Source organism: Vipera ursinii (assembly GCF_947247035.1).
Source record: "Vipera ursinii genome assembly, chromosome: 2".
NCBI classification, from domain to species: Eukaryota; Metazoa; Chordata; class Lepidosauria; order Squamata; family Viperidae; genus Vipera; species Vipera ursinii.
This window is the reverse complement of record NC_139513.1, coordinates 265750085-265777343: the sequence shown is the minus strand read 5'-3', so window position 1 is coordinate 265777343 and position 27259 is coordinate 265750085. Positions and strand designations below refer to the sequence as shown.

Genomic DNA, 27259 nt, shown 5'->3' with positions numbered 1-27259 from the left:
TCTCTTCTCTCCAGCTGTCTCCACTCCAGCCTGTTTGCAAGCTGACACACTGGGTCAGCAAAATCACTGCCTCAAAGCGACTGGCCAGCTTGCAAACACTTTGGGTGCCAAGACTGGAGGCTCCTGGGGGGGGCGCAACATTGCGTGACTTCAAACTTCCAGTGTGCACACAAAATGAACTTGAGGAAAAGCCTTTGCCGATGAAAATGGAGGCCAGGAGCAATGCGTGCATCAATGGAGGAAAAGGCTTCGATGTTTCAGCCTTTTCCTCCATTTGCAAAGCCTTTTGCCACATATCTCGTCCAAATCTTTGTTCGCAGAGAACAGAGGCCTAAAGTACTATGAAATCACAAGAGATCAGTAGCTTGAGATCTTGCGCTACTGATCTCCCATGATCTTGCAGTACTTTAGGTCTCCATTCTCGGCAAACACACCGAAGGCCTAAAGCAGAGAAACAGGTCAAGAAATGAAGGCTGTCTAGATCTTCGCAAAGTTAGTATCCACAGGCCTAGTGCCTATGGAGACCAGGCAGGCAGGGGAATAGCCAGGGTGAAAGTTGCAGTGCAATGACTGCCATGATGCTGCAACATTCATAATTTTAGAACTTGTTAACACTAGAGGGTGCTTATCGTGTAACTTCGAACCTTTGCTAAGGGAACATTCATAACTTGGGGATTACCTGTATAGCACAGACTTCCATTAGAACAGAAGGGAGGCAGTTTATGCTGGTTTCCTTATTTACATCAATAGTCCACTCATACCATCTCCCTGAGGTTTTATTTTGACAAAGCTGCAGCAGGAAGTCAGCTGAGTTCACATTAAGTATGAACTCAGTCTGTTAAAATAATCAGGACTAAGTCTTTTAAGTTATTGTGCCACTGAGTTTTGCTATATTTATATTTTGATGCTGAGACTCTTAATAGTGAGGGAGGAAATAATCTGTGTGATTTTCAGTGACTTCCTCTCTTAATTTTGTTATAAATGTGTAGCAATACCACTTAGACTATAAGGTGCTGTACAGCCCCCTCTAAGTGGTTTACAGAGCCAGTACATTTCTCCGCAATCTGGGTCCTCATTTTACCAACCCTGGAAGAATGGAAGTCTGAGTCTACCTTGAGCTAGTGAATCTAGTTATCATTGTTTCAAGTATCCAAAAAGGATTTAATTACTGGAATACAAATATTCTTAGAAGCTAAGATTTTAAAAACTATTGAACAACCTTAAAGAAGCATATTTGGTTTCAGGGTAAATTGAGATGGTAAAATGGAATTAGTCCATGCCTACATAGATACTGGTCTTACCACTAAGCAAGGTTATATTGCACTATTAATTTCTGTTGTCTTCTAAGGAATGCTGTGCTCACTTGTTCTATTAAGAAGTAAATTTCCAATAAAGTTTGTATAATAGATGAATTGAACATTAGTATTAGATATTTGCATTCAGAATTTTCAAACTGAAAGATACTAAAGAGGGATTCTTGGTGCTCTTTGAGCTTGGTTGCTTTTATCCAGGCATTTTATTACACAAGTACTGTTCTCCATTCTTAAATATTTCTACCGATCTTCACATATCAATATAGTACAAAAGCTCTCATATCTGTTATCTTTAACTGGGCAAAATTGTGCATCATAGAGGAAAATGTTTACAACTGAAGTACCTCAAATGGCTTAGAGAATGCTAAAAACCCATTACTCCTCAGGGAATAATATTTGGGAAGGTTATGGCTGCTTCAGCACCACTGCTATGTTGCTGCAGCCATGTGATCCTCATTTTCAAAGTTCCTTCAGGTCACTTTTGCAGTCCCTTGCTCCTCCTGTGCCCAGCAGCAGTTCCTTACCTGCCTGCTAGGAAGGGAAGTAAAGAAGCAAGTAAGGAAGAGAATGAGGAAGGGAAAGGAAAGGAAGGGAAAGAAATGTAAGAAGGAAGGAAAGAAGTGAGTGGGGGAGGGAAAGGGGGAAGGAAGGAACGGAGAGGGTGGGAAAAAGAAGGAAGAAAGGATAGAAGAAAGAATGGGGATTGGAGTGAGGGAAAAGAAGGAAGGAAAGGACGAAGGGAGGAAGATTTCCAACTCTCACTGTCAGCTTCCCACAAAGAAATTCAGTGGGAATCTGACAGGATATTTGAAGTTGCTGTTGCTCCCAGTGATTTTTTGCTGGTCTATGCTCATTCTGTTCCTCTGTTAAGGTAAAAAATATATCTCAGGGACTTTGCAATTCAACCCTGAGTTTACATATATTTTCTTCTATTGGATATCTACTCAGACAAACTTATTAGGATGCCTAAAGCTGTTATGTGGATTGGAACTGTGTCTTTACAAGTCCTGTTACATGTACTTCCCTGGGTATTGAATAACAACACATACATACTGACAAGTAATACAGAGGAAGGGAAGAATAGAAGTTATAGAGCTATAACGTCTGAAAAACTAATCCCCAAACATTTTGTATATTGCAAGTGAAAGCTAATTTGTATTTAATGTTAATAATTCAGCATTGCACAATTCACTAATAATATATTATGTCATTTGCCTCTTAAGTACATTTAGAACTTGAGAAGTTTCAATTGTACTAGAAACTGAGGTTCCTAAATGATTTTCCAATTTACTGGAATTCAGTGCTTGAAAAATATCAGCTTTATTGTTTTGCATCAATTTTCTGTTGGGTGAAGTACTTTATAAATGAGAGATGAAAATATGAAAATAAAATAAACTTGTATTTGTAACTTTAATTTTAATTACTCATTTTAGTAGATATTTAAACCAAGAGAAAAGTAGCAAAAGAATTAGAAAAATAAAATTTAAAAATAAAATTTCAAAGTAATGTTAGATTAGTGCTCAATATGAATGATTCTTGCACAAGAACCATTAAGCAAGTCAAGATTCAATAATTAAAAGTTAAGTATAATAGGACATGTAAATCTGAATGAAAAATTAATAGAATGTTCTACTTTATTTAAAATACTACCTTGATGTAACAGTGAATATGTTAAAATTTTAAGTTAAGAGAAACAGAAATTTGAAATGTACTAATTCACATATAGAATTACAGTCCACAAATAGTTTTTTAAGTTGAAATAAATTCTCTATCAGAGTTGTTTTTCAGATAGGTTTTCACTTTCCATGTAAGTTGCTCTCCTATGAGCTATTAAGTAAAGAATCTCTTAGTATATTAAGCTTGGTTTGTACAGCTAATTGTTTTACTTGGCTAAGAATTTTCCAACAGGACAGAGACATGAAAAAATAATGAACTTAATACTGGCTCTATGAACTTTTCTATTATATGTTTTGTGGAATAAATTATATCTGGCATATAGTATCTGTCATTTTGAATCCCTGTGTAGGATTGAGTAGAATTTTAAATGTAGGTTTGATAGCCAGAATAGATAATAAATCTGTGCAATTAATTCACAATATAACCTCTCTCTGGATCTGCTCTTTAAAGGCTTCAACACCTCCCCTTATGAGCACATATGTATAGCAGACCTTTGGAGATATTTGAAGCCCAGGTAGACTTTAAGGCGTGAAAATGTAACCTATAAGCAGAGCAGCAAGAATAGATAAGTTATTTTTATAGATAACTGTTTTTTTCCATTCACTTTTGTTCTTCAAAATAATTTTAGAAAGTGCTTTTCTTCTTCAACATAGATAGTAGTACTTATGAATTATGTTTTGTTAGTGTAAACTTTAGAAAATTTAGCAACAAATGAATTTTACTATAATCTCTATTTTTGTTGTACAGCTTCATCTTGCATTGGCTGCATTCTCTCTTGATTGGTCCAGGAAATCTAATAGTAGTAGTAATGTACTATTAGTAGTTTTAACTGTAATTATGGTTTAATAATGAAATGAGCCACACTGTGCACCTGATAAAATGAACTGAAGGTCACAGTTTACACCTTTTATAAAATTTGTTAGTCAGAAAAGGCAGTGGAGACTTACATTGTTCTCCCATGCAAGATGTAGTAAGATGTATAAACTTCAGGACAAAGGGATTCATCCAGAGAAATAGCAGTGCCTACTACGGTCTTTTCTTTCAAACTGATTTTGAAACAATAAAGACACTTATAAACTTATGCAGAATAAAACCCCAAATATGATTATTTTAAAAAAAACAATACCATAAGGGGGCAAATTCTCTTCCCTCTCACATACTCAAATTCTGCTCTGAAAATTCATTCCAAGTCTACAAAATATATTGAAAGAAGTTCTATGGTATTTGCATTTTATTCAGTTTCACTTTTACTTTTTAAAATATGTGAAAACATTAAAACAAAAACATGTTTTCATATTGAACAGAATGATTTTTTGATTGTCATATATAATTAATTACATTAAATATATAAAGGAATGATTTCATAAATATTGGCTAAATTTATGAATTTTAAGTTATTCCTTTTGAATATTTTGTTTAGCAGAGCAATACTGTGTGTTTTAATACTTCCTCTTTTATTACTCGGATAGCTTATAATCTGTGGTAGGCTATGTTTCCTCTTTCCTTCTACTTGCTCCAGTCCTCCAATTTATGTACACTGAAAATTTCATACAGACTCTCCAGATTTCATCAGGTCTAGTTATATCGTTTGTATCCCGACTCCTTTTGTCTCAGGTTATCTATCTGTGCAGTACATTAAAACATTTATTGGGTGTATTTTTTCTTTTTTGTGAATTTAAGCAGAACAAGTTGCCAAAGATTAAGCAAGGCCTCTGGCAGCGCTGCATGAATGGTATTTAAGGCTGGTCGGTGAAGTTGAGGCCATTTGTTGCACCCTTCCTGCACTTATGACCACAGTAGTGCTTCTGATCTCTCCCTCCCCCCAATATTATCTTCTCTCTATCTCTGTCCTTTTGGCTCTCCTCCACTCCAGGGTACCTCTAATGCTCCCTGCTGCCTCCAGCTGACCTTATATACTAAGGTAAGAGTCCCAAACGTAAACGGTCAGGAGTGTAGCATATTCATAAGCCTGAGGATTATAAAACTGAAACCCTGTCTTAAATTATATAGAAGTCTAAAGTAAGAAGTGAAGGTAGTAAAGAGTCCCATGATATATCATTAAACATAAATCACAGAGTTCCTTGTAAAATAATGCTGTTAAACTGAGCCACTTAGTTGGTGGTGGATTTTTTTTTAATTAATCAGAACACTAATTTGGGAATTATTTTGGGTTCATATTCATGGATTGATATAATCTAGTAAGTGTGTCTCAAAGCAACAGATACTGCTTGTTTTCAGGATTTTTCTCCAAAATAAAGACTTTGACCAGGGGGAAGCCGCCTGGTCCTCCTCAACTGTTTTCTCCGTTTCTTTCTTCCATTGGGCAGCCCCAGCCTCCCAACCTGTCTTTTTTTTGGGGGGGGGGCCTAGTTCTCTCCTCACTGCCACCAAAAAACCTGATACTGTCTTAGAAGTAGTGACCTTGAGCTGAGCATGCAATAATTTGGAGCACAATCTACAAGACCCTATTGTGTTGCTGGAAAACTGATTAGGTCAGGGCAAGAAACTTATGTCTTGATTTTTCACTGTATGAGCGTTTCGTCTGGCCCTGCTTGCTCTTAATTGTGAACTGAGCTCCTTAGTATTGCTGGGTAGTTTTGAGCTGTGTGTTTGAGATTCTGTACTTTATTATGAAACAATATGCTAACAAAAAGGTCTTTTCTTTAATATATCGTGAAATATTTTTCTAGCATAACTAAAGGATTTATTAATTTCTTCCCAGTGACAGAGGTGCTTAGATCTAATACAACCCAGTGGCAGCACTTTAAGCACTTTTAATGGCAAGTGCTTTGATACTGCCTTGGGTGCCAGATTTCATATCTGGCCTAATTCTGTGGGTTGGCTTTCTGTTGTATGGCCTGAGGGCAGGGAGAAGCTGTTTTATTATAAGGCCATTTTTTTGTTGTTGTCTGACCTTGTTCATCGTGTTAGCCAGGAAAGATTGATTGAATCAGGTACAGTGATGAATGCACTATTGCATAAAGTGGTACTGAAGACACCCCCCCCCCCACCCCCAAAAGTGGAAGCTCTGCCAGGCTAAACGTACTGTGGATCCTACTGAGCAATCTATAACATCTTGAATATAAGGTAACGGTTCAGCTCCGGATAACCATGATTTTGTAGAGCTGTTTTAGTATGAGTTCAAAATGTGATTTAGGAACTGAAACATCCTCAGTTATTGTTGTGGTCTTTATAGGAAAATGGATAGAGAATACAATCCTGTTCTTATTCTTAGTCTCTGAGCAGCCTCTAATTACTATTGGTCATGGTCTGTTAGACAGTTCATAGGAGCAATCTAAGAAGGGCCATTGCTTCATATTAGTTTTCCTCTTACTTGATGATTATATTAGGTGTACAATATATAATATTTTAGCTTAGGGATACTTGAGAAATAGTCACCAGCATTAGCAGCTTGGCAAGCAAAAGAATTTTACCTCTGCCAACCAAAACACTGTCTCCTAGATAAAAGATAATTGCTCTATCTTCATTCCATTTAGGCCAGTGGTCTTCAAACTTGGCCCTTTTATGACTTGTGGACTTCAACTCCCAGAATTAATGATTGGGCTGGAATTTAAAGGTAGTGGAAATGCAGCAACAAGAATTCTAGGCATTAGCTGTTGAATGTAGAAGGAACTGCAGTTGTTGCCAGTACTCAGCTATATTTTCGAATTTATTTTATGAAGCCCTTAAACAATTTGTTACTCGAAGTCAACTTCTTGAGGATAGCATTACTGTTTATTTGATTATGCCTTTTTCAGTGCCAGTATTTGATGCCTGAAAGATCTAAAGCAGAGGTCCCCAACCTTTTGGGCACTAGGGACCGGTTCCGTGGAGAGAGGTTTTTCCACAGACTGAAGGGGGCGTGGTTTTGTGTGCTGCCTGCATCCTGCAGATGGGACTTTGCTTGTTTGTGTGGCCCGGTTGCTCTTTTTTATTAATATTGTGCTACTGACAGAGTTTGTAAGATGCAGAATTAAGTCTTGTTTCTGGTTGTATTATTGGTTGTATGTTTTTCAATGCTTTACCTTAAAAGCTAACATTTATTTGTCTATTTGGAACATTCATATGACCATCCATCTTTGGGTGACTAACAGCCAATCCACAAAAAATCAATATCATAATATTCTCTGTAAACAAAACATACAATTAAAAATAACCATCATGCAGTGATCACAGTGTTTCATAACAAATTCGAAACACAAAAGACACGTGTTGGATTCCTCTAACACAGAGGTCCCCAACCTTTTGGGCACCGGGGACTGGTTCCACAGAGGAAGGTTTTTCTGTGGACCAGAGAGTGTGTTTTTGAGTGCTGCCTGCATCCCATGGATGGAGCTTTGTTTGTGCAGACCGTGGCCTGGTACTGGTCCATGGACCAGGGGTTGGGGACCCCTGCTCTAACATTTGGATCCTAACGGCAGCTGTTTCACAGCAGCAAAGAAGTGATGTCTTGTGAGCTGCACAACATGAGTACTACTGTTTAATATAACTGTTGATAGAAGGGATCAGGAGCATGTCTACCCTGTTGGATCAGGTGGGATGAGCAGACACCCTCACAGACAGGTAGTCCACAAGTTATTTATTTGGTTGGCTTACCTGCCCATCTCACACAAGAGCCTCAGAGCGGTATACCAAGATTAAAATAACACACAATTCCCCATGATATTACACCACTGGCATAAAACAAACAAAACATAGCAGCGTGGTCAACTCAGAGGCCTGGGAAACAGCCAGGTCTTTAGTGTCTTGCAAAACCCTAATAGGATGGGGGGGGGATGCTGTTCTATAGGGCAGGTGTTGCTGGTGAGAATATGTGACTCTGGAGTCTGTGGCTTTGTTAAAGGAAGGGACCTGGAGCATGCTTTCTGTACTAGATCTGTTGGGTGAGCAGAAACAATGAGAAAAAAAGCAGTCTTGCAAGCAGCCTGGCCTTGTGCCATATTTGGCTTTAAAGGTTTAAGCCAGCACCTTGAATTGCACATGAAAGCATACTAGGACCCAGTGCAACTGGTGCAATAATGATTGTATAGTGCAGGAGAAGCTTGATGGATTCAGAGTTATGTGTGTTGTTGCCTTCTGACGAAAGATGAAACTTCTGAGTGCTGCATTACTCTTATTGCAGTAATCTAATTTGGAAGTAACTAGGACACACCTGTCACACAAGATGGATGCAGGAACCATGTGTTCAGGAGGACTCAATTTCAACTGGGGAATGCTACTCCATAAATAGAATAGAATAGAGATAGTCCTCAACCTATGTCCACAATGCCCAAAATTTCTGTTGTTAAGTGAGACATTTGTTAAGTGAGTTTTGCCCCATTTTATGATCTTTCTTGCCACAGAAAAAAATAGGAAATATTAAAGCTGCTCTCAACCATCCATGTCCAAAGCACTTCTCTCATTTTCTCTCTCTAGTAGAGTCAGTTACAAGTGTTAGAAAAATGCATGCATGCTGTTCACTCATGTTTGCCAAGCATGAAGTTCAAATGAATGAAGAAGGCATCTTTACTTTTTAATTGTTAATACTTTTCACATCTGATGGATACTTCTAGTCACTCTTTAAGTCACATTAAGATTGCTACTCATTTGGTTTAAAGTAGATGCCTCAAACTAATAAACTAAGCTATTATATATAGAACCAAGTTGGTATACTTTTCAGGAATATAAGGTTTAGTGATATTTAGTAGAAAAACATATTCTTTGGACTATAGTAAACATTACAATTTAAAATACATTTTTATTAGAATTTTTAGTACAATAAAAATGAACAAACAAAAGAAAAAAAGAATACAAGAATTAAAAGGAAAAAACACAGAATTATATCTTCTCTGTATTGAGTAATTATCATCTTAACTATTTCTCCATTCATTTCATGACTTTTTAGTCACCAAATCCCAAAATAATTGATTTGATGTTTACTTCTTTCTTTCAACAAAAAGTCCACATAAAGTTTCTAGTTTTTCAAAAATGTCTTTGAAATGTGTTTATCTCTGGTTAATTTCACCATTTCTTTAAATTTAGTTCATTTTATAATCCAATCTTCCACTTTATAATCTAATCCAATCCAATCCAATCCAATCTAATAATCTCACTGTAGTTACTATTTACAGTATTGATTTTTAAAAATTTCTTAATTCCTTATCTGTAAGACCCAATATGAGCAATTATGATTTTATCACTATATTCTCCATAATATCTCTGGCATCATTGTATGGATTTGTACCAAAACATTTTTTTCTTTTTCATGAATTCATCGTGCATGACCAAAATTTTGTTTCAACATGTAAGGCAATTTTAACTGCTGTATATTATTTTTTGTAAAGATTCAGTGTAAATTTTCCATATATCCATATTTATTGGGCTGTCATAAATATTACAGTTGTCCAGAGTGAATTTCAATCTACTTCCATTTCCTTTTCCCGTCTTAAATTCTCTTGTCCTTTGATTTTGCTTTATGTAATAAAGATTAAAATTTGGAGTGAAGCAGTGGAACTTGCTCTGAAAAGGTGACCTAAGCTTTAGCACTAGCCTAAAGCTAAAGAATATAAAAGAAAAGAGGATGCCATTGGGCTACTTGCTGGTAAATAAGTGGGAAGTGTAAAGTAGCTGGAAATTGTCTTTCCCCTAGAGCAGCGGTAGGCAACCTTGGCTCTTTTATGACTCGTGTTGGCTCAGGAATTCTGGGATTTGAAGTCCACGAGTCATAAAAGAGCCAAGGTTGCCTACCCCTGCCCTAGAGTATGCAAGACAGGTGCAGCAGAGTTGTAGGAGGAAGGTTTGGAGACCCCTATGCCGATCAGTGGGGCCAAACACATATTTTGCTTTACTTTTTATCACAATTTCTTTTTCACTTCTTCATAATATGTGCATTTGGTTTTTGGGAAAGCTAAAGAAATAGTCCACTTGCTATTTACTTTGGTACCAGCTATGTGTTTCCTGCTGAATATTTATGTCCCTTTTTTAGGGCACATGGAAAAATAATCTTCAGTGTTGACATTTATAACATTCTATATCCATGTGAAACTAGACAACAACAATGAACAAACAACCCCCTCCAATCAAAAGAGTTTCTTTAAAATGAAGCAAAGCTCTACCATACAATTATGTGTTATGCAACAACCAGAATATGTTCCTCTTACATAGATACCTTAAATTTGTTAGGGGAATGCTGAAAAAAATAAACTATAGTAAAGCACCGCACTGGGGAGGATTCATATTGTTACTTAGTACAGTAGATGAGATACAGTATATGAAATTATTTCCAACTTGGAAAATATTGGAACTGGAGGAAAAACATTTCTCTGAACATCTATTTCCATCTTAATTATATGTCTTTGCATATAAATGCATTCATATTTTTTTTAAAAAATGACTGAAAACTTTTGGTGTGTTTATGTATAACTGTATGTGGAAATTCAATTAAAGACTGCTTTAAAACTATTAATAATACTTATGGTAAAGTTGTAAGAATAAATATTCCACCTAACAGACTCTTGAAATATTCATTGACAGTACTTTTTACTACAGTTTTATATTGTCATATAAAAGAAGCGTATGGGAATGGAAAAAATAACAATTGTTGTATTCAAGTGGGAGGTATGCAGTATTTGAATTATATAGTAGAGAAGATGTCCTTTGAACTATGGTGCTGGAGAAGACTCCTGCGAGTCCCTTGGACTGCAAGGCGATCAAACCAGTCAGTTCTAGAGGAGATCAACCCTGACTGCTCTTTAGAAGGCCAGATCCTGAAGCTAAAACTCAAATACTTTGGCCACCTAATGAGAAGGAAGGACTCACTGGAGAAGAGCCTAATGCTGGGAAAGATTGAGGGCAATAGAAGAAGGGGACGACAGAGAATGAGGTGGCTGGATGGAGTCACTGAAGCAGTAGGCGTGAGCTTAAATGGACTCCAGCAGATGGTAGAGGACAGGAAGGCCTGGAGGAACATTGTCCATAGGGTCGCGATGGGTCGGACACGACTTCGCAGCTAACAACAAAGTAGAGAAGATTTATATTAGATACAAAATCACATTTTTTCAAGTTTATCTATGGTAGTTCTGTAGTTATGATGGGTCAAAAATGTTTGCCTTTGTAAAATGTTGCCAACCCCTGTCGTGTTGTTCTTATCTGGGTGCTTGAGAGTTTGTTTTTACTTACTATGAGAATGCCAAATGCCCCACTGTTTGCAATCTTTTTAGCCAGCTTCTCCAGAAAGTCATGGGGAAACTAGTTGGAAAATTTGAAAGCAGCTGTCACTTGCTGAGGGTTTCCCCTCATCCATGCATGGGGGGGGGCATGAAAATCCTTTGGCAGGCTGCAGAAATGAAGCTCAGATCTTATCAATCCTTGTTTTGTTTCTTCAGACCAGTGTGGAATTCCCTTCCACACACGAGAGGAAAGGACCTCTTCTGAAAGCCTACAGAAACAAGTCAGATGGCAATGTTCTAAGCCCTGTTTCTGTTTGTGCAGCCTCTGGAGTTCCCGTTCATGCATGGAAGTGAGGGGAATGTAACTTGGATCCCAAAAATCTGAGCTTCATTTCTGTGGCCCGCCACAGGCGCTCTCTTCCGCACACAGAGGGAAGCTGCCTGCTCTCCTTCATTGGCTTAACGACTGTGGGGTTGTTTAATGACCACAATTGGGAGAGCCAGGATTGCAGTTGTTGAGCGAAAGCAGTCACATTGGATATCTCACTTAATAGCTGCTTTGCTCAGCAGCTGAGACTCTGGTCCCAGTTGTGGTTGTAAGCCAAGGATTACTTGTGTACGATTTTTTTTAAACTGTTAAGTGTATTGGCAATTCCTTTGTGCTGTAACACTGCACTTTTCAATATGCTGTTGAGTCATTTCAGGTTTTTAGTTATTGAAGCAATAGTAAATATGGCTGTCTGTGAATAGATGTGCACATTTATATAATTCTATACTTTTATATTTACATCATACTTTGGGGACTATTACAATAACTTGCATTTTGATAAGGTTGCACTCTGATTAAAGACATTACATAAATCTGCAGGCTACAATACTTACGCATTCACAGTGTTTATTTTTGAAGGGTGTAAGAGCTTGTAGAAGTTATACTACTGAAAGTTGGTGGCGGGTTGCTGAATAATAGCAATGCAGTTTTCTCCCAATTTTGAGCAGGAAACAAAACAAAAACTCAGTTGTACTGAGATTTGGTTAGGCTTACTATACCTGTAGAAATTATACAATGATCCCTTCAGCTAACATTTTTCACTTAAGGAAAAAAAAATCTTAATTTCCTTTAGTAATGGAATTCTAGTTCTTTTTTTGCCCTTGGCTACTGACATTTTGAAATTGTATTTACCCTTGGCCACTGTCAGCTGTACTGCCTACTCATCCTATTTAAAAGTGTTAATTGTTGTGAACCTTTAAGAGCTGTGATAGCATTTACAAATTAAACAAAATTAGACGTTTCAATGGTTCTTTAAAGACTGATTGTGCATTAATATGGTAAATGCAGGTTGATACAGATTATAAAATTTAATCCACTGACAATTGATTCTTCATAATTTAAATAATTCCATTGAAATTAGGGAAATGTTATTCTAAATAAATATACCCAGATTTGAGCTGCATTCAGATTAGTAAAACATTGAACTGAAGATAATTTATTCAGAGTTTTACAGCAATACATAATCTCTAGTTCCATGGGTTTACATCCTTTGTAACACATCTACTGATCTTCAGTTTAAATGCTTGTGAAAATTAAGGTGTGCATTTGCTAAAGTAAATTTTTAGCTGAATTCTACAGCATAATGTGAAAGTTGGTTCTACAGTTTTATTATTCAAGACAGCATGGGGAACAGGTCTTCTGACCCCATCAACCACCTGCAAAGCCCAATTTTAATACCCTTCCAGAAGATCAAAAGGGTGGGAGCAGTTTTCATCTCTGGTGGTGGAGTGTTTCATAGGGATGGAGCCACAGCAGAAAAGGGTCTGCCTGCCAGAATTCCTTACCAGATGGGATACATAGTAGGCCTTTTTCATTGGCATGAGGGGGGCAGATAGCCATGAACCATGCCATATAGCTTAAAAAGTAACAACCAACAGCTTGAATTGGATCCAGAAGCAAACTAGTAAGCTTGTGCAATAATGGTGTTAAATGTGCAATCCTAGGGCTCCCAGAACTTTGTGCTCCATTTCATTATGCACCAGCTATAGCTTCCGAATACCTATCAAGGGTATACCCCATGTAGAGTGTATTGCAGTGATCTAGCCAAGGGAAGACTAGGGTATGAGTGATCATGTGCAGGGCTTCACGATATTGGCGCAAAGGCCCTCCTAGCCATGACTGCCACCTGCTCTGAGCAGGAGTCGCAAGTATAGGAGGATCCCCATGTTGCACAACAAGTCTGTATGAAATAGTGCAACCCCATCCAGAACAATGATCCCTTGCATCCACCATCTTGCCTGGGTTCAGTTGAAGCCAGTTGCCGTCCATCCAGATCCCTACAGCCTCCACGCACCACTTGGATCACCAGGAATGGAGATGTAAAGCTGAGTATCATCAGCATATTGATGATATCTCAATCCATGGTATTAGATGATCTCACATAGAATTTTTAACTTTACACAGATTATTTGAAACTATGTTTTTAATTTTATAAAATTGGTATGTCATTTGTCCCTGATAAGAAAAATTACAGTCTTTCATTGAAATTAACCTGAAAGGTATAAATCACCTGGGGAAGAAGGATGGCTATAAATATAAAACAAATTTAAGGTCATGCTTTTGCTGCTTGAAACTGGGAATTCTATAGAATTATTTTCTGTATTATAAAGTAAGCAAAAAAATAAAACAAAACAAAAATATATTTTTCTTAGTAATAGTCTTTTCAGTCAAGGGAACCACATCCTGTTTTGTGAGCCTGAGATCACAAGCAAGGCATAGAGTTAACAGTTCTTGGTGTTATATTTTCTTAATGGAAAAGGTAATCAGTTTTTTTTGGGGGGGGTGTTGCATGATGGGCTGGTATTCGTCAGGCTGGTGACCCAGGGAAAAGTACAATTTCACCTAGGAATTATTTCTGGCATAATATCTGGCAAGTTTTAATTAAGGGAAGCTTAAAGCAGGGCTTTTCAACCTTTTCACCCATTGTACCACTTTTAGGATATGGCAACATCCGAGTACCACCAGTCGCCTAGCAAGGTGTCAAAAACCTGATGACCAAAAAAAAAAAAAGAAAGAAAGAAAGAAGAAAGTGATGAAATACAGGTAGTCCTCGACTTACAACAGTTTGCTTGGTGACTGTTCAAAGTTACAGTGGCACTGAAAAAGTGCCCCCCCAAGCCACAGCCGAGCAAGACACCTGCCTGCCCGCTCTTTCTCCTGTCCGAGGTTTTCATTGGCCTGTCACTTCTTGAGGACTATCCATTTAAAGACCTTATAGAAACAGCAGTTAATTGTAATTTTTCAGTTAATAATTTTGATGTATTTTTAGATGTTGGAAAAATCATTCTAAAATCATTTTTTGATGTTGGAAAAATCATTGTAAAATCATTCTAAAGGGAGCTAAGTTTTGAAAATTCACCTTAAAAATGATAAAAGAGGATAAAACATGTCTGTTACAAAACTAATGAAAAATATATTTATTCTGAATATATTTTTCTTCAGTTAATCCATTTTTTTCAGCCTTAACATTGAATACAATATAATTTGGGGAAAAATATTTTTGTTAGTTATACCCAGAAAGCATACTCTTGGACTTCATGGATTTATGTGATCCTTATTTTATTTCATGATAATTTAAATATAAAATATTTAATTAGCAGCATTTTCAGTTACTATTTTTCTTCTATTTCTTCCTTAGCTTAGTTCTTTTGTATGTAGAATTCAGAATGTTGCTATACACTGGAATAGCAGTATAGACTTTCATGTTGTAACAATAGATTAATTTTGTTCAGTTTTTAAATACAAGCAATTTGCATCATCAAAGAACATACTTTAACGGAGAGAATAGAATAGATATGAATGGAAGATAAAATGATAATTGTAAGCACAAATTTCAAATTGGCCAACCCAAAAGAGAGACCTGACTTTCTGTGCCTTTAAAAAGCACAGAAAGAAAAACCAAAGATATTTCAGATTTTGTTTTGGTATCACTCTCTATATATTTGACTTATTCTTGAGTCATGACAGTTGCTGGAATTACTTAGTTATGGCTTCTATCTTCAACAACAACAACAACAACACAATACTATTCAGAAGTTTTTTCTTATAAACTTGCCTGATTCATTCTGGTCTGCTTTAACTACAACACTTTTGTCAAGCTCCTGTGGGCTTGCTACTAACGGGAGGGGACAAGATTGTCGGATGGAGGCATCTGGAGGCAGCAGATGGGACCAGCAGCAGAGATGGCACCAACAGCCCTTTCCCTCGTACCTGTATGCTGGAAGGGGGACCCTGCGGAACGTGACCACGAGGCCATCCCACCAAGCAGCTGATTGGTGCAAAGAAAGGGCTGGGAGCTGAAATCCTGCCTCGCTTCCTTGCCTGGCTGCCATACTGGCGCTCATGCAGGATGCTGGCTAGGTGGGTGGGGGTTGGGGCCAGCTGGGAGGCATCTATTTAGAGCACTGGGAGGTGGTTGCTCCCAGCGCTGACTTTGTTTGCAAGGATCTCTGACAACTTTGCTCTCTAAAGCCCTACCTAGTTCAGCATTTTCTGTGATGCAATGATCAACTTGATGCCTTCAGAAATTGACAATTTCTGAGAAGGTAATAAACCTTCTTCCACTGCTTCTGTGTAGCAACTTGTATTTATACCAGGCTGCCTGTTACTTACCATGCTTGTCACTGAGGGTTCAGTAAAAAGCCATCAAGGTTGCCCATTGACATTTCATGTAAGGAATGAAGCTTGTCAACCGCACTAGTAGAATCACACTGTAAGTATAGACCAGAGCCTTGGTGGAGCAGTGGGCTAATGCCTCCTTAAGTAATACCAGCTGCCTGCAATTAGTGCAGGTTTGAGTCCCACCAGGCTCAAGGTTGACTCAGCCTTCCAACCTTCCGAGGTAGGTAAAATGAGGGCCCAGATTGTTGGGGGCAATAAGCTGACTTTGTAATAATGCTGCTTGGGGGGAGGCGAAAGCCCTAATAAGCAGGCGTATACATAGAATGAAGGCTATTGCTAAGCACATTGATTTGTGCTTCTTAGATTGTAAGCCACCCTGAGTCTTCGGAGAAGGGCGGGATATAAATGGGATTAAAAAAAAAGATGCATTATAATCTCAGTCCTGGTAAAAGAATGGTCAAGAGTCTGTTGAGTGGAAAAAGTGTGAGGAAAAGATTTAAGATTCAAACTCTGAGGAAGCTCTGAAAACTTGATTTCACTATTCTGCCTGTCTGCAATTAACTATTATTGTGAAATCTATTAGCTTCAGTAATTACGTAGTTACTGAGTCCTTTGGGAAAAGGGCGGTATATAAATCGAAACAAATAAATAAATAAGGATTATGCTTCGGGAGATAAGATATTTATATCTGAAGACTGACAACCGATTTCTCCATGAATTAGTCCTACTGCCTTTTAAAATGAACTAAATTGGGATTCATCTTTAAATCCAGTGCAGAGCAATCTACAACAGGGGTGTCAAACTCAATTTCATTGAGGGCCGCATCAGCATTGCAGTTGCCCTCAGGGGGCCGGGTGGGTATGGCCAGGGTGGGCGTGGCCTACTGGGTGGGCATGGCTAGAGTGCGTATGGTCTACTGCAGGGGTGTCAAACTCGATTTCATTGAGGGCCGCATCAGCATTGCGGTTGCCTTCAGGGGGCTGGGTGGGTATGGCCAGGGTGGGCGTGGCCTACTGGGTGGGCGTGGCTAGAGTGCGTATGGCCTACTAGGTGGGCGTGGCCAGCTCTACATCATTCGCATCAAGGGTGCCTATGGGGGCCTGGGCAGGAGTGGGACAGAACTGAGGGTCTCTGGCAGAAGGAGGGTCTCTGGGCCAGTGTCAAGGCAGTGGGGGCTGTTCCCTCACTGTTTCCAGGATGGCTTTGCGGACCACATGAAACCACTTCGCGGGCCGGATTTGGCCCCCGGGCCTTGTGTTTGACATGTCTGATCTACAATGTATAAAGAAATGCTTCCTCTTCTGTCTGAAGATTCCCACATTTAATATTTCTTTAACATTGTTTGAGTGGAAGAAAAACTTCATATGCTGCAGGATTTTGTGTTCCATCATTATACTGTCTTTTTTGATTAAAATTTCTAATCTCTTTAGTTTCATAAAGTTGTTTTTGCAGCTTCAGTGATTTCGATCACCTTTTTTGGCACCTTTTCCAGTTCTGTAGTATTGTAAGAGGAAAGGTGATAGGAGAAATTGAAAATGTGAATGTGTTATATGTTTTATTTTCTAAACCTGTAGAAAATTTTATTAAAAAATGGAATGTTCATTATTGAATGAAAAAAACTGATTCATTGTTTAGCCAGCAACAGAATCTCATTGAAGAATATTTTAATAAGTTATTTTTTCATATTAAAAATTATGACATTTGAATATACAGGCCTGATCATTTGTAAATGTAAGAAAATGTATAACGGTAGAACATTTATTCTCTCTTTCCTCTTGCCTTTAGCGGCCAAATTGTGCTGTGTGTGTTTTCTGTTGGGATTTTACTCTGAGTGATTTCTTCAAAATTTTTTAGTAGTGCAGTAGACTGGATAAACTGTTCAGTTTTTTTAATCTGGATTGAGCTGGGGGAGAATATTAGTGCTTTGATGGAATGTGTAACATACCGTGGGAAAACAGTGACACCATTGCAAAAGAGTTAGATAGTCTTCAGTTAATGACTGCAATTGGCACTGGTAACTTTGTTGCTAAATGATATGGCCATAAAATGAAAAATGATGAGACTTGCAACATCAGTTCTGGTTGAGGTTGTTAAACAAATCACATGTGGTTATTAAGTAAGAGATTGCCGGCGGGTGACACCCAGGGATAGGGCCTTCTCAGTGGGAGCGCCTGCCCTCTGGAACCAGCTGCCGGTGGAGCTGAGAACTGCCCCCGACCTCCGATCATTCCGCCGGGGCCTGAAGACCTGGCTCTTTGAGCTCTCGGGCCCAGGCTGAGGAGAAATTTTTTAATTGGGTTTTAAATTGTGTACAGGGTTAATTTAATATTTTTTAATATGGTTTTAACTTTTGTATGTTGGATTTTTTAATTCCCTGTGAACCGCCCTGAGTCCTCAGGGAAAGGGCGGTATACAAATGCAAATAAATAAATAAATAAATAAATAAGTGTGATGTCACATGACTGTCACCTGCGACTTCTGCCACACACAAAAAAAGCTTTTGCACAAGCTGTGCTACTATTGGCTTAAGCCTATTGCAGGCTTTGCTCTTTTATGACTCATGGACTTCAACTCCCAGAATTCCTGAGTCAGCTATGCTATTGGCTTTCAAAAGCCAATTGGAATTGCTGCTGAGCTTGCCAAAAGATCCTGCCGGCAAATGTTGCACAGGCAAGTTGCAGCGAAGGCAGGAACTTTGCACCCCTCCCTGCTCCCCAACTACACCATCTCAACTAGGTAAGTAAGATGATATTTGCAAATAGGATATCCAAGTATGACTCAAGGAAATTTTCCCTGCATGGAGGGAGTAGTGGTTTGTTTCACTTTGTTTTACTTTTCAAATTGCTGTAGGGAAGAAATGATGATTAGAAAAAGGCAGCAAGTTATTTTTATTAGGAAGAATTCATTTATCCCATGCTAGATCTTTGGGAGCTTAGTATCACCAGCACAGAACATTTGCTTTTCTGAAACTTCATTCAAATTCAATTCCTGATAGGGGCATTTGAAAAAAAAGTTATTTATTAAATTTATATGCTGACTATCTCACCAGGATGACTCTGAAGTCAACTGTGAATCCATGCATAGTGGGGCCATTAAGCCCATTTTTCCCACTTTATCAAAAAGGAAACTATGATTTACTTCATCAAATCCCTTTAAATTAACTTCAGCCCTTACAATTGCTAGCAATCCTGGCTCTCAATTATTATAATGAGAGGCTATTGTGAAAAAAAGGAAAACTGCCAGAGACTGCTGGCTGACTTTGGGCCAATCACTAAGAGTGTGAGTTTTAGCCCCACCTTAGGCATAAAAGCTGGCTGGTTGATTTTCAGCCTGTTACCAGGAGGCTGTGAGTTCTAATCCTTCCGTAGACACAAAAGTCAGCTGAGTGACTTTGGGCCAGTCCCTCTCTTTCAGTCCAACCCACCTCACAAGGTGGTTGTTGTGGGAAAAATAGAAGGAGGAAGGAGTATTAGATATGTTGGCCACCTTGAGTTATTAATAAAACAGTAATAAAGGTGGGATAAAAAATCGAAAGTAAAAACAGAAATTTTAAAAAATATGAGAAGTTTACCAGAAATTTCTCAGATGCTACCAAATTTTCTGCACATTCCAACTTATCCTTGGCCAATTTTATTTTTACCTTATGCATTAGATTTTCCACCTTTAAAATTTTTAGTGATTCTCCATTCCTCCAAACAAAAGGGTGCTCCAGAGTTTGGATGCAAACTCTGAAAAAACAGTGCCCTTGATGATACAGGTAGTCCTCGACTTACAACAGTTCATTTAGTGACCATTCGAAATTACAATAGCACTGAAAAAGTGACTTATGACCATTTTTCACACTTATGACCATTGCAATAGCCCTATGGTTATGATCAAAATTCAGATGCTTGGCAACTGACTCATATTTATGATGTTGCAGTGTCCTGGGTCATATGATCATCTTTTGCGACCTTCTGACAAGCACAGTCAATGGGGAAGCCAGGTTGATTTAACAACCGTGTTACTAAACACCTGCAGTGATTCACTTAATAAATGTGGGCAAGAAAGGTTGTAAAATGGGGCAAAACTTATTAACAAATATTTCACTTAGCAACAGAAATTTTGGGTTCAATTGTGGTCGTAAATGAAGGACTACTTGTAAATGAGTCCAAAGAGCTGTATCTTTAGCTCTTCGTTTGTTAATTACAGGTCTGTGTAAGCAGGATGTCTTAATTTTCCTAGAATCACTGTGCTGGAAAGCCTTCTCTGCAGCTGTGAACTGTATAAAAATACCTTAACATGTTTTTTTAAACTTCCTATAGGCTCCGATGGAAACTTTTTTTATATAAGCCTCTTAGCGACACATAGGATTTTTTTTAGTTTGTATCACAACTGGGGAGAAAAGGGATAAATCTTCTGTGTACTTCCTGATAATGTTAACTGTACATTTCAGTTAAGAATCTCATCTCTTTCTCACTCACTCACCCATAATGCCTTCTATTTTGAAAATGCTATTATAGAAATGGCTAGTTTATAACGTTATAGAAAAGTAAAAAGTTGAGGTTCAATGTTAATGCTTCCTTCTACTCCTGCAACAGAGGAAGTCAGAAGTCAGTGCCTTTTCTTTTTCCCTTCTCTCCCTCACTTTTCCTTTTTTCTCTCACCCTTTGCTCGCAAAAGCCCCCCCCTCACTCACACTTTGCTCACAAAAGTCTCCAGTCGCTCTCACTCCAAAGGCACCTCGTTCAGTCTCCCCCACTCACTCCGTCTCTTTCAAAGGCCTCTTGCTCACTCGCTCACTTACTGCCCCATGCTTCCAAACGCCATTTGCTCGATCACACACTCACTCACTGCCCCGTTGCTTCTAAATGCTTCCAAATGCCACTTGCTCGCTTACTGCGCTTGGAAGCGACGGGGCAGTAAGTGAATGATTGCCAGGGCCAGAGGCCATCAACTGTTTGGCGCTGGAGACGCCGGGTGGCCTGATGCAGTGCTCTCTGGCTGGGGCGTCTTCAGCTGGTGTCAGGGATGGTGCCGGAGGTTGTCAGCTGTTCAGCACCGGAGACCGCTGCCACGAGGACCACAGCTCTGGGTCGGAGTTTGGAGCAACTCCGGGTGGAGGCTTAGCATGGGCTGCGGCGTGGCAACTGCAGGGAGGGGAATCCCCACGGCGGCTGTGGGGAGGAGAATCCCCACGGCCTGTGGCTCCAAGCTGCAGGAGCGGGGGTGCAAAGGACAGGTGGCGACGCCGTAGCAAAAGAGGGTGTTCTTACAGTGACAGCACCTCCGGCACCTTTTTTTTTTGTTTAGAAAAAAAGCCCTGCCAATGACTACTGGTCGGAATCTGGTAGTGAATGTTATAAATAGTAATCATGTGATTACAGAACACTGCAACCATTGTAATTTCATGCTAGTTGCCAAGCGACCAAGTTGGGATCATATGACCGAGGGGGATGCTGTGACAGCTGCGACTTCAAGGAATGGCCGTCGCTTTCAGTGTTGTAACTTTGAATGGTCATTAGGTCATTAAATGAATGCTCGTGAAGCAAGAATTACCTGTACTTCAGCCCACAGGAGGGAGAAGCATAGAAAAGGGGATTCAGAGCAATTCTACCTTTGTTACATACACTAGGTAAAAGTTGAGTCGGAGAATTTAAAAGGCTTCCCAGGTTCTGAGGTTCTCTGAGCTTTTGGGTTGGTTTCTGAACATTTCGTCAGCAGACTAGGACTAGGTAACATCTTCAGCGGAGTTTGGGGGAGTTTAGTTCCAAGGTTCTGCTACATTACCTTACTGGCAATAAAATATCTTTCCAGAAATGTATGTGGCTTTTTTTCCAGACTAAGCCTTCCTAATATGCTAGCCACATAAAATGTGTGAGAGAAATAAAATCAGAGTGATTTTATTTTGTATAAATAGTCCTCATAGAAGACCATAATGGAGCCCGGCTGTAAGTCGTTGCATTTGTAAGTCGAAGCATCATGTGATTGGACTTATTTTATGATAGTTTTTATTACTGTGATAAAACAAACCACTAGTTGGTAAGTGAATCCATTCCTCTGAATGGGTAGTTTTTGCCAGAAACTGGCAGAAAACATTGGAAACTGACAAAAAATGTCACCATGTGACCACTGACACTGCAATTGGTTGCAAAAGTGCTAGTTTCCAAATATCTGAAATGCAATCACATGACCTGGAGTGTGCCATCACTCTTGAGGAAGGAGCATTTTAAAAATACATCATAACTGAATGGTTGTTGAGGACTATTTATATATATTGGCCTCATGGCTGCAATAAACAGGCTTAATTTGATGGAATAATTGAATTCAATAATAATTGAACAATGTTTAGTAGACAGCAGTGTATCAATTTGATCAGTAAATAAAATTTAGAATCAAAGTGCTTAGAAAGTATGTTGACATGAAAGCAATATGGAATGCTATTTATTTGGGTCTGACGAGCCAGGTGCTTTTTACTGTAAATAATGCTATAGAATCCATCTATGCATTAAAATAAATAAAAGAAGTGGGATGTCCTCTGCCCAAAGGCTTCTAAACAATCTAGTGAGGCAGAGTAAATTCTTTTAAGTCCTTTGTTCAGAAAGCAGATACAATTATCAGCTAGTGGCCTTTGCCAGGAACATGAAGTTAAAAGTTTGGCTTATGAGGAAGTTGTTTTCCGTATGTGGAAAAGCTGCCAAATACCACAATGTACTCCTGTCTGCCTGGGCCAAGTGGTGCTTCCCCCCCCCCCCAACTTTTTAATTACAGGCGGAGCAACTACAGATCCCAAGACATAATAGATAGTACATAAAAAGGGTTTTATATCATAGAGATCATCTTGAATGGAAGGAGTTTCTATCGGTGAATTTATATTCAAGTGTAAAGTTTTGTTTAAAGTGATGCTAATTATAAAAAAATAGAGTCAAACTTTTTTTTAAAGGGAAGTAGTTATGGAATACTCAGGAAATTAAACTTTGAATGCAGTGAGTAAGCAGTGACTTTTTGGAAACACTTTAAAAATAATAGTGCAGAAGGATATGAAGGGCCTCAGGATGTATTTTGAGGGAAGATCCCTAAATAACTCTTCTGCAGTTGGTTGCAAGGGAAAACAAAAACCCTCCTCTGTTGTTTACAAGCTTTGAATTTAGGAATTTGGTGTGCAACCTTATATGTATCTTATTACAATGCAAGTAGGTCTGATAGTGCTCAATTACATTTACTTTCCAGGCACTATAAAACAAGCTGCAGTGTTCTCAGAATTACATTTTTATATGATACTAAATCCATAACATTTTATTTTGAAATTTTAAAAATGTTGCTAACAGCTACTTTTGTAAAGGTTCTGGGTATTTGTGGTGAGGAATGTTTTTAATAGACTATAAGAATGTATTTCAAGTAGAACCAGTTATATAATGGTGCCTAAAAGTTTGTGAACTTCGAATTTTAATATTTCTGCATAAACAACCCAGAACCAGATAAAACAGCCCTAATTTAACAGATGGGTCAAAAACATTATAATTGTTCATTTAGTGAGGAAAATGATCCTAAGTTAAATATTTTTGTGTGGCAAATGCATTTAAGCCTCTAGGATTATCAGTTGATTTGAAGGGGAAATTAGAGTCATGTGTTTCAGTCACTGGTATGATAATCAGGTGTGAATGTAGATGTCCTGACTTATTAAAAATAATAGAATTTTGGCTATTCATCTTCAAAGTCTCATCTTAACAACACGGTATGTGAAAGTGTATCATAGCTCAAAGAATATTTCTGAGGTCCTTCCCCCCCACCCAAAAAAAATAAAAATAAAAATATTGATGTTCCCAAGTTTCCAAAAAGTTTGACTGCATGAATAACTTTGAGGCTGATTGTATAGATCACACCAATGAAAGGAACTAAAAGCTTCTCTTGTGAAGGACCACCCATCTCACAAGAAGTGACTGAGTGGTGTATGGCAATTAAATAAAACAAACTACAATTATTAATTAAATGAGGCATTATTGAAATACAAGCCACTAGGTACAGGAGAGAATATATTGAGCACAATGATGGAGCTATCTTTGAATGTTACCTCTCTTCTGAGAGCCCAAGCCAAATGACATAACCAGATTTTAAGGGACATTAACCGGGACACGACTTAACCTTACTTTATGAAGGAGAGTATTCCAGAAGGTGGGTACCACAGCAGAGAAAGTCTGCCTTCTGGGACATGCCAACTATAAGTCCTTAGCAGATGGGACCCAGAGCATGCCCTCTCTGTCAGATCTAATGGGACTGGCAGATGTAATTGGGTAAAGGTGGCCCCTCAAATAATCTGATCCCATGTCATGATGGGCTGAAATGATTGGATGTGCAAGCAAATGGGCAACCAGTGCAGCTTATGGAACAAAGATAACACACATGTTGTTCTGGAAGTACACGTAACTGTCCACATTATTGCATTCTGTACCAATTGTAAGCCTCCAGAGGTTTTTCAAGGAATCCTCATGTAGTTCATATTATAGTAGTCCAATCTGGAGGTGATTGTGAACAGAGCCTCCACGATCTAGGAATGGGTGCAACTGATGCACAACATAAAATTGTGCAAAGGCATTGGTGAATGTCTGTGTTCATGATGCCATAACAGGAGTTGGGTTGCAAGGAGAAAGCTAGCAATCTCTGCAAAGAACAACACTGCCAATCTAACAGTTTCCAAAGTCCACATGGATAAATGGCAGAAGGCTATTGAAAGAATATTTTCTGGATGTTATCAAAACAAAACTTTTTTCCTTGAAAGAGAAGCAGTTAGTTTGGCAAAAGGTCAACTCTGCATTCCAGCATAAGAACCTTATCTGAGAAACGTAGTGGCAATATCATGGTTTGGGCCTGCTGTGCTGCCTCAGGATAGTTTGCCATAATTGATGAAACTAATGATTCTGAATTGTACCAGAAATTGCACTATGAAATACTCCTCTAGAACTGTTATTTGAAATTGGGAAGCAGCCCAAATAACTTGGCTTGATGGGGGATCTTCACTCTAGTCTTAAATTTTAATGTATCACTAAGAAAAAAATAATTTAAATAACCTAGGGTTAGATCTTGGACTGAAATAACTGCAGAATGCCTGATTTTTTTAGGTATATGAAAAAGAATTCAATCTTTGGGAGATATAATAATTAATTGTGAGCAGTATGGCATTCCCTACTGTTCACTTCTTATATTCACTGCAGGTGACATAACAATTCAAGGTTAAAATGAGCAAAATTCTATCAAGCTCACACTATTAGCATAGTGTCTTATGTTTGGGTTAAGCATCACTGGTAGCCCTTGATTTAGAATTACAATTGGGACTGGAATTATGGTTGTAAGTTGAGACGTTATGTGACTGGATACAATTTATTTATAGCAGTTGTATTGCTGCCATAGTTTGGTTAAAACATTTGTTGATTCTTCTATAGATAGATATCTATATTTCTGTAGATAATTCCATCAATTCCAGTAAGCCATTTGACTTTATAATGACCAGAGTATTGCATCATGTGATTATCATGATGCAAATCCCGAAAGCATGGTTGTCTCTTGGAACACTGTTTTTCTTGCATTTGTTACTGCATATACATTCCTTCCTGAAATTATTCAGAGGCCTTGGAAATACTATCTAATTTATAGCAGTGGAGAAATATAGAATTGAGAGGAATACCTGTCATTAGCATATAGATGACAATTAGCTTAAGGTCTGGGAATAATCCTCCCCTGTGGTTGCATATTAAATAGCATAGGAGATAATCATAATACATTTTATTTTGGGCTGCCTTGAGTTGGTCCTAAATAGGGGCCACGGCTGCTAATTAGAAAGGGATGTTTTGGACAGAACTTAGTTCCTCTAGTTCAGGGGTCTTCAAACTTGGCCCTTTTATGACTTGTGGACTTCAGCTCCCAGAATTCCTCAGCCAGCATTGCTGGCTGAGGAATTCTGGGAGCTGAAGTCCACAAGTCATAAAAGGGCCAAGTTTGAAGACCCCTGCTCTAGTTTCTAGTCAGTTTTTGGATTCAGTTCAAAGCATTTGTCCTGAGTTGTTACATATTAAGTTGTTAGACTTACTGGCAAAATGTCTTTAGTATTTGACTTAGTAGAGGTTGAATAAGATGTAGGTTCTCTCCTTAAGAGAAAGTGGCTAGCTACTTGCATACTAGGGAGAAGCCCCGAAATAGTTAATGGCAACCAGATGTCCAACATGCATTGTATACTAACCATAGTTTAATTCTGGCTCTTAGCCTTCCCCCATGTTTTCTCATTATTGATCTTTGCTTTTTAGCCTTGAAGCTGGGCACTGTTGTTTATTGGCAGTTGACATATCTGTGCTAAGAAACTCTGGCTGTTTCACATAAAAGGTTTGATTGAGTTGCCTTGTGCAGTATAAATCTACCAGAATATGAAGCCATTGTTGGAATACAGAGGCAATATTCTTGGGACGAGAGAACTGGACCTTTTTGTGAAACACCCTCACTTGGTAGCAGATGACTGCATTTTGAGCTCTTTTATAGATTTTCTTCTATTGTTACATATCTTAATTTCCTTTAAAATTGTTACTGTAGTTTGGTGTTTGATTTACAGCTTATTTTTGTTCATATTTTAATAAAGGGAAAGTATAAGCAAAAAATTAATGGAAAGTTGTAGAATATTGTATACAGCTATAGTTTTGACCGAAATTATTGTTTCCCTTTTCACAGAATGTTGGTTTCGAAAGCTCAGGGAAAAAGCAACAGAGAGAAAATCATAATCCAGTGGTAAGCATGACTGCATGGATATCTCATTTAATTATTTAACTAGTAATATTTAAATTGGGCTTTTTATTGAAATAGATATAGCAGTTAGGAATATTAATAAAATGTTAGAGAATAATCAGGAAATGAGATATTTTACTTGGTACTGTATTCAATTTTAAGTGCATAGTTTGAAATTTTGGACACTTTCTGTTCTTAAAATGATAAAAGTCTTAGATATATCATCTCTGTTTCTCTAGTCATTAGATCCTTGACATCATAAGTAAAGATACATAGCAAAAAATGGGGGAAGGGAGAAGGTGGGAGAAGGCAAGGAATCAAAACCATGTATGCTAGAGCTTAATTTTCAGATTATGTGATGTAATTATATACATATATTACTAATATCTCATCAGTACTAAATGCCATACATTTCCTTGTCTGCCATTTCTAGGAAATGTTCTAACCAAATTAAAATATGTTTACTGTACATTGCTTTCCTGCACTCTTAACTAGATGATGATGATGATGATGATGATGATGATAATGATAATGTTGGAAGGGATCTTGGAGGAAACTCTGGCAGGAAACTCTATATCATTTCAGACAGATGGCTGCCCAGTCTCTTCTTAAAAACTTCCAGTGTTGGAGCATTCACTGCTTCTGGAGGCAGGTTGTTCCACTGGTTAATTGTTCTAGCTGTCAGGAAATTTCTCCTTAGTTCTAGGTTG

General features: G+C 38.3%; 1 protein-coding gene across 6 annotated transcripts in view; it reads left to right on the top strand.

Moving 5' to 3' along the window:
- ERBIN (erbb2 interacting protein) overlaps nt 1-27259 on the top strand; it is an 80587-nt gene that overhangs the window by 4577 nt on the left and 48751 nt on the right. For all 6 annotated transcript variants that reach the window (XM_083352013.1, XM_083352012.1, XM_083352008.1 and 3 more), the window contains one exon: nt 26496-26552. The gene's annotated coding sequence lies outside the window, so the exon portion shown is untranslated. The remainder of the gene's footprint in view (nt 1-26495; nt 26553-27259) is intronic.